The 13,924-nt window shown below is 40.5% G+C and overlaps 1 pseudogene; it reads left to right on the plus strand.

Moving 5' to 3' along the window:
• Positions 1-10,571: 10,571 nt before the first annotated feature.
• On the plus strand, positions 10,572-11,079 carry LOC131510495 (sterol carrier protein 2-like; annotated as a pseudogene).
• The last annotated feature ends 2,845 nt before the right edge of the window (positions 11,080-13,924 follow it).

A 13,924-nucleotide genomic window follows, 5' to 3' on the forward strand; every position in this document is an offset into this window, starting at 1 on the left:
TTATTTTTGAGACAGGGAGAGACAGAGCATGAACAGGGGAGGGTCAGAGAGAGGGAGACACAGAATCTGAAACAGGCTCCAGGCTCTGAGCTGTCAGCACAGAGCCCGACGCGGGGCTCAAACCCACGGACCGCGAGATCGTGACCTGAGCCGAAGTCGGACGCTCAACCGACTGAGCCACCCAGGCGCCCCATAAATCAGTACATTTAAATGCAGCTGGGAAGAATCAAGCAGAGAGGGAGGTGTGGAAGATGTGACTGAGTGAGGGCTTAAGAGCCCTGGGAAGCAAGAAGAGGCACCTGGCATTCTGCAAATTACCTAGGGCCTCTGAGCTTTTCAGGGACCCACAAAAATCTTTGAGTGCTAAATGTAGAATTATTGCCTCCAAAATTGTTTTTAAACCATACCTAATCAAACTTATTGTTTAGTTAAATGACAGCACAACAGATTATTATGTCAACTTCCTTTATGGCAATATTTAATGTTCATAACAATGGCATTACACTTGAAAACAATTTGGGAGTTAGATTTTTCTTACCTTAAAATAAATTCCAAGTGGCACCTTAGTGCTCCTAAGGCAGGGACGAGGGGAGGGGGGGGTAGGGGGAAGCATTGCCAATCACAAAGTAGACAAGTTACCTGCAGCTAAGTAATTAAATTCCCAAAAAAAGTATTTAAGATTTTTACAGCAAAAATATATATTTAATATAGGAAGTGAGTACATCTGAATATGTTTGGTGTGGTACATGGTGAAGCCTTCTAAAGACAGACTAGGGCCAAAGAAGATCTAAAAGTCACTGTGGGGGGTGGGGGAGCCAGATCGTGTGACATATAGGAGACTAATACTGAAGAGGAGGAAGTTTTCAAGGGATTTGGCACAGGAAGATTGGCAAACCCCACTCTAATGGTTTTTTTGTTGTCTGTGAAGTAGAAGATGAGGTTGTCTCTTCTGCAAGCAGAAAGGGGGAGGCATGGTATGGGGCAAAGAAAGAGAAGCATGAAGTTTTTAAATTGCTGTTTCAGGGGTGCTTGGGTGGCTCTGTATGTAAAGTGTCTGACTTCAGCTCAGGGCATGATCTCACAGTTCATGAGTTCAAGCCCCACATGGCGCTTCACACCAACAGTGTGAATCCTGTGTGGGAGTCTCTCTCCCTCTCTCTGCCCCTCTCCTACTCTCTCTCTCTCTCAAAATAAATAAACTTAAAAAAAGAAAGAAAGAAAGAAAGAAAGAAAGAAAGAAAGAAAGAAAGAAAAAAAGAAAGAAAGAAATTATTGTTCCAGAGAGTGGAAGAAACTACCTGGAAAGTGTGGAGGACCCAGTTGAGGGTGGTCACCAAGAGTAAATGTCTGTGCCAATCTGCCTCATCGTGTGTCTCCTGAAACACAGTTTAGCAATCTGGAAGCAGGCACAGCGAGGGGCTTATTGGGTTCACCCAGGAGTGGGGTTCAACAGAAGGACAGGATGAAGGGTCAAAGTATGAGAGGAACTTAACATCTTTGAGTGCCTACATCATGCACACAGATAGACACTTTTACATGCCCTACCTCAATCATAAGGATCATTATATCTGTCAGTATGCATTGGACTATAAGCAAGAGAAAAACTCAACAATGGCATAAGGATATCTGCTTACTTACCAGAGGGTATGGAGGAAAGTATACCCAGGATTGGTTGGGAAGCTCCATGATATCAAGGACCCAGGCTCTTTTCTTCCCCCATTCTGCCCGCCCCCCACCCCCAGCAAGTTGAGTTTCATTGCAGGCTTGCACCTCATGTCTGAGCTGGCCACCCCAGCTCACAAAGCATAGCTTCCTTCTATGACAGCACTTTCTACAAGAAAGGAGAAAATTATTTCCCAGAAAACTGGCCATCGTTTACCTACATCTCCTGGGCCAGAACTGAGGCAGGTACTTAATCCTAAACTAACACTGATTTGGAAGGCTTCAGTTAGCTTAGCTTTTTTTTTTTCCAGTTGTATTTATTTAAGTAATCTCCACACCCCATGTAGGGCTCAAACTCATGACCCCAAGATCAAAAGTCGCCTGCTCTTCCAACTGAGCCAGCCAGGTGCCCCTAGCTTTGTTTTAAATTGTGACTCCTCCTGGGGCTTGGCGTATGCCAAATAAATAAAATTGGGATTCTGTTAGCAAGAAAAACAGAAGAATGGCTGTTAGGTAGGCCACCAACAGTGTCTGCCACAATCATCATCCTCCATTTTACAGTTGAAGAAACAGGTTCAGGGAGGTTATGTAAACTGATAAGGTCATAGACCTAATAAGCAGTGGGTACAGAATCTGAGCCCAGATCTTTCCAATATGCTGTGTCCTTTTAAGGTCTTACTGAATGGTTCCTAACTAGGATTTGAGGACAGAAGGGGCCCCTAGATGTAGTAAGTGGGAGTGAGGAGAGGAGGGAACCTCCTGGGTATTCACCTATTCCCAGCAACTTTACAAAACTCATATGTCCCTAATGAGACCGCAGAAGCAGTTCCCCAAACTGAATATAATGTTAAGAATCCAAAGATGGAGCACCTGGGTGGCTCAGTCGGATAGGGGTCCAACTCTTGATTTCAGCTCAGATCATGATCTCATGGTTGGTGAGTCCAAGCCCCTTTGCACTACAGTGCAAAGCCCACTTGGGGTTCTGTGTCTCCATCTCTGTCTCTCTCTGTCTCTCTCTCTGGCCCTATCCTGCTTGCTCTCTATCCCTCTCAAAAATAAATAAACAAACAAACAAACAAACCTAAAAAAAAAAAAAATGAATCCAAACATAATCCAAGCAAGAATAATCAACAGATGCTAACTTGTGAACGTGGCTATTTGTGCAATCTCAAAGTATTACCTTATAGACTACTTATTAATTAGAAAGGGGAAAGGGTATCTTAAAAATGGAGCAATCTAGTGAACACCACCTCTAACCAAGTGATCACATTAGCATCATCAATACTAAAATAAGCTGATAGCTATGTGTCCTTGGTGTGATGTCCTTAGGACATGTCACTCAAGTAACATCCCTGCCAAAAACAACTAACACAAATCTAATCATGAGGAGACAATCAGACAAACCAACTTATGGGATTGCCCACAAGTGACCCAGACTCTTCCAAAATGTCAATGTCATAAAAGACCTCCTATCATGTCATAAATGTCAAAAAAACACTACAACTGTTCTAGTTTCGGGTACACCAAAGAGTCATAACAACTAAATACAACACATGACAGGGGCGCCTGGGGGGCTCAGTTGGTTAAGCATCCAACTCTTAACTTTGGTTCAGGTCATGATCTCACGGTTCATGGGTTCAAGCCCCATGTTGAGCTCTGTGCTGACCATGTAGAGCCTGCTTGGGATTCTCTCTCTCCCACCCCTTACTGCCTCTCCCCCACTTGTGCTCTCTCTCAAAATAAATAAATAAACTTAAAAAAATGTTTAGGTATGGGAATGCAAGCTGGTGCAGCCACTCTGAAAACAGTATGGAGGTTCCTCAAAAAAATAAAAATAGAACTACCTACGACCCAGCAATTGCACTGCTAGGCATTTATCCATGGGATACAGATGTGCTGTTTCAAAGGGACACATGCACCCCCATGTTTATAGCAGCACTATCAACAATAGCCAAAGTATGAAAGGAGCCCAAATGTCCATCGATGGATGAATGGATAAAGAAGATGTTGTGTGTGTGTATATATATATATATATATATATATACGCATATATATATACATATATAAATATGTATATATATATGCGTATATATATATATATATACATACACACACAAAGGAGTATTAGTCAGCAATCAAAAAGAATGAAATCTTGCCATTTGCAACTACATGGATGGAACTAGAGGGTGTTATGCTAAGTGAAATTAGTCAGAGAAAGACAAACATCATATGACTTCACTCATATGAGTGAAAGAGACAAAATAGATGAACATAAGGGAAGGGAAACAAAAATAATATAAAAACAGGGAGGGGAACAAAACACAAGAGACTCATAAATATGGAGAACAAACTGAGGGTTGCTGGAGGGGTTGTGGGAGGGGGGATTGGCTAAATGGGTAAGGGGCATTAAGGAATCTACTCCTGAAATCATTGTTTCACTATATGCTAATTTGGATGTAAATTTTAAAAAATAAAAAATAAAATTTAAAAAATGTTTAAATACAACACAATATTTGACTGAATCATAACTTTTCCATTTAAAAAACAGCTATAAAGGTTAGCATTGAGGAAATTCAAATATTGACTGCATATTAGACAATCATACTACATCGACATTAAAATTCCTGTGTGTTATATTTGTCCTGTGGTTAGGTAGGAGCCTGGTCTTGTTAGGAAGCTTCTGATGTATTTGGGACTAAAATGCCATGATGTCTGCAACTAAATCTCAAAGAATTTGTGTGTATTTGTGCGTGTGTATCTGTCTGAATATACACAAAGAGAGAGATAAACAGATAAAACAATAAAGCAAAATGTTAACAGGTGGTGACTCTAGATGAAGGATTTACAAGTGTTCATTAAGCTCTGCTTAAATTTTCTTCTGCAGATTTGAAAATTTTTGAAAGAAAAAAAAAATGGGAAAAACCCAAATGTAAAGTGCTTTAGTCAGAATTCATTTAGTTAAAAGGAGAGAAACTCTGGGGCACCTGGATGGCTCAGTCTGTTAGGCGTCCTACTCTTAATTTTGGCTCAAGTCATGATCTCATGGTTCGTGAGTTTGAGCCCCACATCAGCCTCCGTGCTGACAGGCAAAGCCTGCTTGGGATTCTCTGTCTCTCTCTCTCTCTCTATATGCCCCTCCCCTGCTCACTCTCTATCTCTCTCTCAAAATAAATAAATAAACATTAAGAAAAAAAGGAGACAAACTCTGATAAAAGACCATAAGGCAAGCTGAGGGCAAAGCACAAGCTACCCTAGGTCCAGGCCTTTGAGGCTCTGGACCTAAGGGACTCTTGCAGAATGTTTTTGCCCAAATGTATTTGGTTAGTAAACTCCCCCAGACATATATTGGATGATAATTGTCTAAACAGACTTCCTCCTGATAGAACACAGTCGCTGGAGGAAACACAAGCCATCCCTAACGAAGGGGACACTGACCCTCTCTTACTGTTCCTTCTTCTAATTAATGTGAGGGTTTCTCCCTCACTCATTTCCTAGGTTAATGGCTATGATAATTGGAGCCAACTGTGGTTAGTCAGGATGGGAACTTTAATATTCCCAAACAGCTGTTAAAACTCCATTTGTTTCAGGAAATTCCCTGTCTTTTCCAGCCTGACATGGACAGCCTAATTCCACTAGTTGGTAGAAAACAAAGCAAAACAAACAAAACAAAAATCTGGCGTCTGTTCCTCTGTCCCAGCTGACAATGTTTAAAACCGGGAATCCTCGGGGCGCCTGGGTGGCTCGGTCGGTTAAGCGTCCGACTTCGGCTCAGGTCGTGATCTCGCGGTCCGTGAGTTCGAGCCCTGCGTCGGGCTCTGTGCTGACAGCTCAGAGCCTGGGGCCTGTTTCAGATTCTGTGTCTCCCTCTCTCTGACCCTCCCCCGTTCATGCTCTGTCTCTCTCTGTCTCAAAAATCAATAAACGTTAAAAAAAAAAAAAATTAAAAAAAAAAAACAAAAAACCGGGAATCCTCCTTCTCTGCCTTCTGCTGGCACCTTGCCCCTTCTGCCTTCCCCTCCCACTCCTGTTTCTGCACCACCTTGGATGCAGCCTACAAAACTGGCTTCTATACCATCCTCGGTGTCTCTGGCACCATTGGCTCCTACTCCCATCATCAATGTCAAAGAGTGAAGAGCACCCCCTTGGACCGCCCACTTCAGATTCCCAGGTAAAAACTGACAATGGGGAACAATTGACTGACTTTTAAGTGGACACAGGTAGAACATATTTGGTATTTAAATTGAGTTTGTTGATTTAATTAAGATAGACATGTTTTTACAGTTATCAGCATTAAATACGGAACTTATTCTATCTAGGTTTGCTGAAGGTCACAAAAGCTCATGTTATCTCCGTTCCAATTTGTTAGTGAAAAGATGACTTAAAATAATGGTTAATTTTGCCTGTCTCAAAGTTTTCATGGGTAATTGTTAAGATAGCTTTCAAAGTCTTTGGTAATCTGAAACTTAAAAGTTTTGCTTGCCTGGGGGCGCCTGGGTGGCACAGTCGGTTGAGCATCCGACTTCAGCCAGGTCACGATCTCGCGGTCCGTGAGTTCGAGCCCCGCGTCGGGCTCTGGGCTGATGGCTCGAGCCTGGAGCCTGTTTCCGATTCTGTGTCTCCCTCTCTCTCTGCCCCTCCCCCGTTCATGCTCTGTCTCTCTCTGTCCCAAAAATAAACAAAAAACGTTGAAAAAAAATTTTTTTTTAAGTTTTGCTTGCCTGGTAAGTGGGACTGAATTCATTGGACATATAGGTCTTTTCCAAATAGAATGGAATGCTAAAATATTAATTATTCAATGTAGATTTGTGCTTTTGACTTCTTATTGCAGAGAAACTAAGGCTATTTGGGCCTTTACCAACAGACCCAAAATATGCGCAAATGCTTTGTGCTTAACTGGTTCATAAATTTGTCATCTAAAAAAATTCTGCTTTAACAGTTCACAATTGGTTACTACTTAGTTTTCACTGGAGACTAAGGTTCCTAAGAGTTAAAATTCTGCTAAATGTAGTTAAGACTGATGGAAATAAGGTAAACAACTCTGTATGTAAAAAAAAAGTAGAAGATGTATAAGATATAGTAAATGGAAATATAATTTTGTTGAACGTAAAAGAAAGTAATTTTGTTCTACATGAGATTGGTCGTTTGAAGAGAAATGGCTTGGGACAAAATCTGAAGGCAAAGGAAAGTTGTAGAAGGTTCATGAAAGGAAATCTTTGGAAAGGAATTTTATATGTGGTTAGAATGGACTAGGTGAAATTAATGGATTTTAAAAGTACACTGGTATTGAGGTGCCTGGGTGGCTCAGTTGGTTAAGCATCTGACTTTGGCTCAGGTCACGATCTCACAGTTTGTGGGTTTGAGCCCAGCATCAGGCCCTGTGCTGACAGCTCAGAGCTTGGAGCCTGCTTTGGACTCTGTGTCTCCCTCTCTCTCTGCTCCTCCCCCACTCACACTCTGTCTCTCTCTCAAAAATAAATAAACATTAAAAAAATGTTTTTTTAAACTACACTGGTATAAGGTTAAAATTCTGCTTTTCTCTATTCAAAAGACAAAGTTTTCTTGGATTGTTCTGCTCTTGATAAATATATATATTAAATTTAATATATAATATATATTTATATGATATATAAATAAATCTATAATTCTATATTATATGTAATATATAATACATATAGTAAATATATATATGCAAACGGTTTTTTCTCTTTCGTCTGCTGGGAAAATGAAAGCTTATGTTTTGTCTTTATCAGGTCTTTGACAACTTAAAGTTAAAACTTCTCAATGTTAAAGGACCTAAGTTTTGCTAACAACTATATAACCCTACATGTTTGTTTTTGAAATCTCTTATTGCCATCTTGGTTAAATAAATAATTTAAAGTTTTTAAGATTTGTAATGATCTATAATCCTATTTAGGATGTGCTTTATAACTTTCTAAGGTTTTAACAAACTTCCAAGATTTAAATTGTAAATGAAGTCTTTTTGACCAGTTAGGCCTTTTTATTTGTTATGTTAAGTTACTATGCAAACACTGTCAAACAAATAATGGTTAAGTTTAGGTTTTATTGCTTGGGTAAATGCTATAACTCTTCAAATATACACGAAATTCCTAAAATTTTAATATGTTTTGGTGATAAGGTTGACACTTGATATTCTGATTATCAAAGTGTTATGTGTCACAGAAATAACCAAATTTCCTTGTCAATTGCATCAAAATGAACTCTCATCAGACTGTTAGCCATGTCCACTTTTTAGTCTTTTGTCACTTATTGTTCTGATGCTCTTACAAAACGTCTTTTATCTTCAAGATTTATAAGAAGGACTTTTAGGACAAACACAGGTATCTGAAATCTTTAACATTAATACTAAAATGGGTAAGAATTTACAGAACCAAAAGACATCATTCAAACTGAACAAAAATTAGGAACATGGTACAAAATAAACTGAGGAAAATTACAGTTTTTATGACTCTTGTTTTAAACAATTGCTGGTTCTCTGTTTGCTCTTCCCGATTAAGGAAACTTTCTCGTAAGATATCCATGATATACAAAAATAGGATAAGGTATTCATTGGGAAACAAACTGAAGCTTTTAACCTTTCTCTCTACCTGAACCCTCTGAAATTCAGACTCCCAGTAAGTGTTCTTTTTCATGGCAATTACAGTTATTTGCATGAGTTATATAAGAATCTGTTCTCTTTGTAACAGGACACCATTGGTTATTTTACTAGGCTTTGACTGGAAGGTCATATTTGAGAATCATGCATAGACTCAGAAATAACCAAACAGCTTTAAGGAACTAAGGTTGACTTTATAAAGCATGAAGCCAACAAAGCCCGTTGGAAATGTTGGCCTGATGCCTTGCTTACAGAGTTCCCAGCAGCCTTATCAGGTGAATAAAGAATGTCACTTGCTGGCAGGTGCAGAAACCTCAGGATATCTTGGGGACCTCTAGAAGAGGAACTTGCCCAACTCTCTAAGTATTGCAGGCACGTCTGATGGCAAGTATATGGCTGGCTTCTGGCCTGGAGAGGCCTAAAAGTTCAACCTAGAGATTCCTTACAAAAAGTTCTAGCAAAGCAAATTATAAAGGATTTATATGATCAGTCGCTGTTCTTGCTGAGCTTATGTAATTAATTAGGTCAAATTTATTAAAACTGGACTTGTTTTACAAGCAAATTAGTCTTGATTTGGCTATCTCTGGAAATGAGGATTATTACAAAAATTATGTTTCAATAATGCACCTTTATGGATGTTAAATTCTAGTTCTGATTTCTTTTTTTATTTTTTTTTTAATTTTTTTTTTTTAATTTTTTTTTTCAACGTTTTTTATTTATTTTTGGGACAGAGAGAGACAGAGCATGAACGAGGGAGGGGCAGAGAGAGAGGGAGACACAGAATCGGAAACAGGCTCCAGGCTCCGAGTCATCAGCCCAGAGCCTGACGCGGAGCTCGAACTCACGGACTGCGAGATCGTGACCTGGCTGAAGTCGGACGCTTAACCGACTGCGCCACCCAGGCGCCCCTCTAGTTCTGATTTCTTTACCTGTTTGTTGTTTGCCTAAGTTGAACAACGTGAGGTAAACTTCAGAAGAATTGTCACAATAGCACAGGTATGGACAATCTTGTTTGTTATTTTGTGGGAATAATAACAGGACCCCATGGCCATATATATGGGAATAATAACAGGACCCCATGGCCATATATATATATATATATATATATATATATATATATATATATTTTAGTGGGATGGATTTCCCCAACAATTGTATATAAAAAGACTTTTCTCACTGTAAACCTATCAATAGATAAAGACTATAGCACTTTATTAAATTATTCACTTGAGGCTGGGTTAATTCATAAATCTCTAAGTGAATATACAAACCATATCCTCCCTAAACCTGATTTGACAGTTACTAGAAACCTACCCCATAAAAATCCAGGAGGCCTGGGCGAAAGTCTAATACAGCAGGGGATTTCATTCCAAAACGGGAGGACCCCTACTGGGGTCATATTGTGTACTTCCACTGCAATAAAGTCAGAGGGGCATTCTTCACGGGCTCATATACCCAGAATAAAAACTGTACCTCCTTCACAGGAAACCGATGAGCCAACTAATGTGCTTTCTTATTCTTGAAACCTGTGGAAGACCTCAAGCTTCTCTTGTGATGGTTGCACCTTTCTTCTTCATTCTCCTTTTCCCAATTTATACTGATAATTCCTTCTTATAATGGGTCATTCAAAAGGATCACCAAAGACATTTGAATTACAAACCAAAAAGACCCATCTGATTCCTGCTGCCAGTTCCTACTCTCCTCTGAGAAGTAGTAGTAGTAGAAGTAGGGGTAGGAGTAGTAGAAGTACTCCCCTCTGAGAGGCTTCAAGCCTGACATCTAAAAATCTCACTGGCAGTGCTGGCAGACACTGGGAAAGCCTGCTGGAAATGTTGGCCTGATACCTTGCTTAGAGAGTTCCCAGCAGCTTTATCAGGTGTATAAAGAATGTCATTTCCGGGGCGCCTGGGTGGCGCAGTCGGTTAAGCGTCCAACTTTAGCCAGGTCACGATCTCACGGTCCGTGAGTTCGAGCCCCGCGTCAGGCTCTAGGCTGATGGCTCAGAGCCTGGAGCCTGTTTCCTATTCTGCGTCTCCCTCTCTCTCTGCCCCTCCCCCGTTCATGCTCTGTCTCTCTCTGTCCCAAAAATAAATAAACGTTGAAAAAAAAATTAAAAAAAAAAAAGAATGTCATTTCCTGGCAGGTGCAGGAGCCTCAGGATATCTTGGGGACCTCTAGAAGAGGAATTTGCTCTCTACATAGTTCTACAAAAGAGAATGGCATTAGATGTTTTAACTGCTGCACAAGGTGGAACTTGTGCTCTCATAAAAACAATGCTGTGTAGACGCTCTACAAGATGGGTTTTCCTGAAGCTGCCAGTTCTTTCAGAACTCATCAAATCGAGGCTGCTCCAACCAGCTCTGCATTTGATGGATTTAAGGCAAATCTTGTCTTTAAGGAGATTGAGAAGAAATTTGAAGACGAAGGGAACTTGAAGAAAACTGGTGGGTTTTTTGTCTTCAAGGTGAAGGATGGCCCTGGGGGTAAAGAAGCCACCTCGCTGGTGGATGTGAAGAATGGCAAAGGTCAGTGCTTCCTAACTAGATTGTGACTGCACAATCGCAATGGCTGACTCGGCTTACTGGCTTTAACGCCTGGTAAAATGAATCCTCAGTCGGCATTCTTTCAAGGCAAATTGAAAATCACTGACAACATGGGCCTGGCTATGGAGTTACAAAATCGTCAGCTTCAGTCAGGCAAAGCTAAGCTGTGAAGAACTCCTTTGCCTATCTTTGAAAATTAAGATAAGGTATATAGATATATATCCATATATTTCATTGTCAGAACTTAGATGGAAATCACACATTGGCAAATGTGAGATTTGGGGTTTTTTAAATTTTTTTTAACGTTTATTTATTTTTGAGACAGGGAGAGACAGAGCATGAACAGGGGAGGGCCAGAGACAGGGAGACACAGAATCTGAAACAGGCTCCAGGCTCTGAGCTGTCAGCACAGAGCCCGACACGGGGCTAGAACTCACGGACCGTGAGATCATGACCTGAGCCGAAGTCGGCCGCTCAACTGACTGAGCCACCCAGGCGCCCCGTGAGATTTGTTTTTAAATGGGTGTGATCAATCCTATTTACCCTGAACTCTGGGTGAATAGAGCCTGCTAGTATATTACTGCTTGCTAAACTGCATACAACTGTGCATTACAAAGTTAATATGTTAATTAAGGTTTGGGGTAAAACTGAGTTTCAGAATAAAATTAGGAACAGCAAGATCTAAAAACAATGTAAACAACGCTCTCATTTTGCTTTAAAGAGCATTCTGCTGAAGACTGAATTTAAGTTTCCCTTGGGAGAACTAGGGAAGAAACCGAATACCACTAGGTGGCCAATAATTAGTGTTGTGCACTTAATGTCCTTAACCTATTTTCCATTAATAGTTTTTAAAATTCTGTACTGGGATGTTTTAAAAAACTTAAACTTTGCATTTCATGCTGTCAAAATGGTATTTTCTTCCCAAATCAAAATAATCTGATCAGAGCTGGGGGAAAATTTTTTTAGGTGAATACAGGCCTATTAAAAAAAAAAAAATTAAGATGAGTTTCCTTGAAAAATCAGTGTATTTATCATAAAACGCTGTTGTTAAAAATAATTGAACAAATAAAGTTTGCTTTGAGATGCACAGTTTTCAAAGTAAAAAAAAAAACAAAAAAAACAAAAAAAAACAATGCTGTGTACACATTCCAGATTACCACACGAATATTTCTGGATTTCAAAGCAACATGAATACTCAAATTGACACTTTTAAAAATCCCTCTCTTTCCTTTAATGATTGGTTAAACATCTAGACTGGAAAATTTTTGTCAACTACCAAGGACTTTTATTGGGGTTTCTTTCTTCTTACTCTAATTATGTTTTGCTGTTTTCTCCCATGTCTCTCCACCTGATGCTAAGACTCCATCACTACAATAACTTCAAGCCAACAGATGATCTTTTCTACTCAAGGAGATTCATACTCATTGTCCACCTTGAATTCAGTTGCTTCCACCTTTCATAACTCTCCTATACATCCCCGGACTGACCAATGTTGACCCACAGGTAGGGACATCTCTATACCGCTATTTAGCAGGAAGAAGCTATAGAAGATGAGACTCTCCACCTTCAGCAACTTTAAAGATTTAAAAGTCAAAACTGATTAGGGGGGATCGGACAAGGGACCATAAGGCAAGTTGAGGGCAAAGCACAAGCTAGCACCCCCACTCCCAACCCCTAGGTGGGATATGTGTGATTCCTCAGGCACTCCTGGATGCCCAAGAACAAAGGAAAGGAAACAAATAGGAAACTGACAGAGATCACAGTCATGAGGGCATGAGTCTCCATCAGTTTACAAATATCTTAGTAAATTACAAGAAAAAGGCATTCATTTCAATAGCCTAATCTCCAGAAACCTATAGACTCGGTTTCCTGGAGCCCTTAATATCACCCTCCCCTCCATAGTGATGTGGAGAACAAAGGCAAGAAGGAAATGGCAGGGAAAATTAAATTTCTTTATAACTGCAGCCCATTGACAAACACTTGAGGCAAATACAGAGTATAACATTTCTCTAGGAACCCCTACTGTCATAATGCTAATGCATTACTAGAGGGAAAACCACCTTCGTTTGACAATAGCAAGGTCTCCAGTATTTTAAGAGTCCTCTTTATTTTTTTTTTTATTTTTTTTTCAACGTTTTTTATTTATTTTTGGGACAGAGAGAGACAGAGCATGAACGGGGGAGGGGCAGAGAGAGAGGGAGACACAGAATCGGAAACAGGCTCCAGGCTCCGAGCCATCAGTCCAGAGCCTGATGCGGGGCTCGAACTCACAGACCACGAGATCGTGACCTGGCTGAAGTCGGACGCTTAACCGACTGCGCCACCCAGGCGCCCCAAGAGTCCTCTTTAGTGTATCAAAGTCTTTCTGGAGGCCTGCCTCCCTTTTGTCTTTACCTCCCCCAACTCCATAGTATATAACCAGTCACTCTTCATAACCCCAGTGCAGCTCTTTCTGCCCATGGGTCCTGTTCCTGTGCTTTAATAAAATCACTTTTTTGCACCAAAGATGTCTTCAAGAATTCTCTCTTGGCTGTCAGCTCTGGACCCCCCCGCCACCACTCTAAAACTTTATCAACTCCAGTCCGCCCGCTTAACTCACAGAAATCCCTCTTGAATACCTGAAACCAGAAGTTCTAATTTTCTCATCTTTTCACGTTATCTTCATTCTCTCTGTGTCTGTAGGGAACATGAATGCTGATATCTCTCCAGCTTTACTTCTGCCAAGAGTATAGCTATTTCTCAAATGCAGTATGAAAGCCTCAAACACTTGCCCTGGCTTGGGTCAGTGCTCCCTCCCACTGCAGCCAACCATCTGTGGCCAGGAGCATGCTACATTAGAAAATGTTAGCTTCCCTAGGAATCTCATGACTGGGATGGAAGAGGCATTCCCATAGGAAAAGGGGGAGATGACAGAAAGAATAGATGTCAGCACACAGTAGATGCAATCAGCACCCACTCAACAAAGGGTTGATGAATATTGAAGGGACAGGGATTGTGCTAAGTGCTGGGTGACTCAGTCCTTGCCCTCAGGGCACCTACCTTCTAATATAAGGGACTGGTTATAAACTGATATTCATCCAAATTGCCAATTAAACAAATGGTAAAA

The sequence above is a fragment of the Neofelis nebulosa genome, chromosome 1 (assembly GCF_028018385.1).
Source record: "Neofelis nebulosa isolate mNeoNeb1 chromosome 1, mNeoNeb1.pri, whole genome shotgun sequence".
NCBI classification, from domain to species: Eukaryota; Metazoa; Chordata; class Mammalia; order Carnivora; family Felidae; genus Neofelis; species Neofelis nebulosa.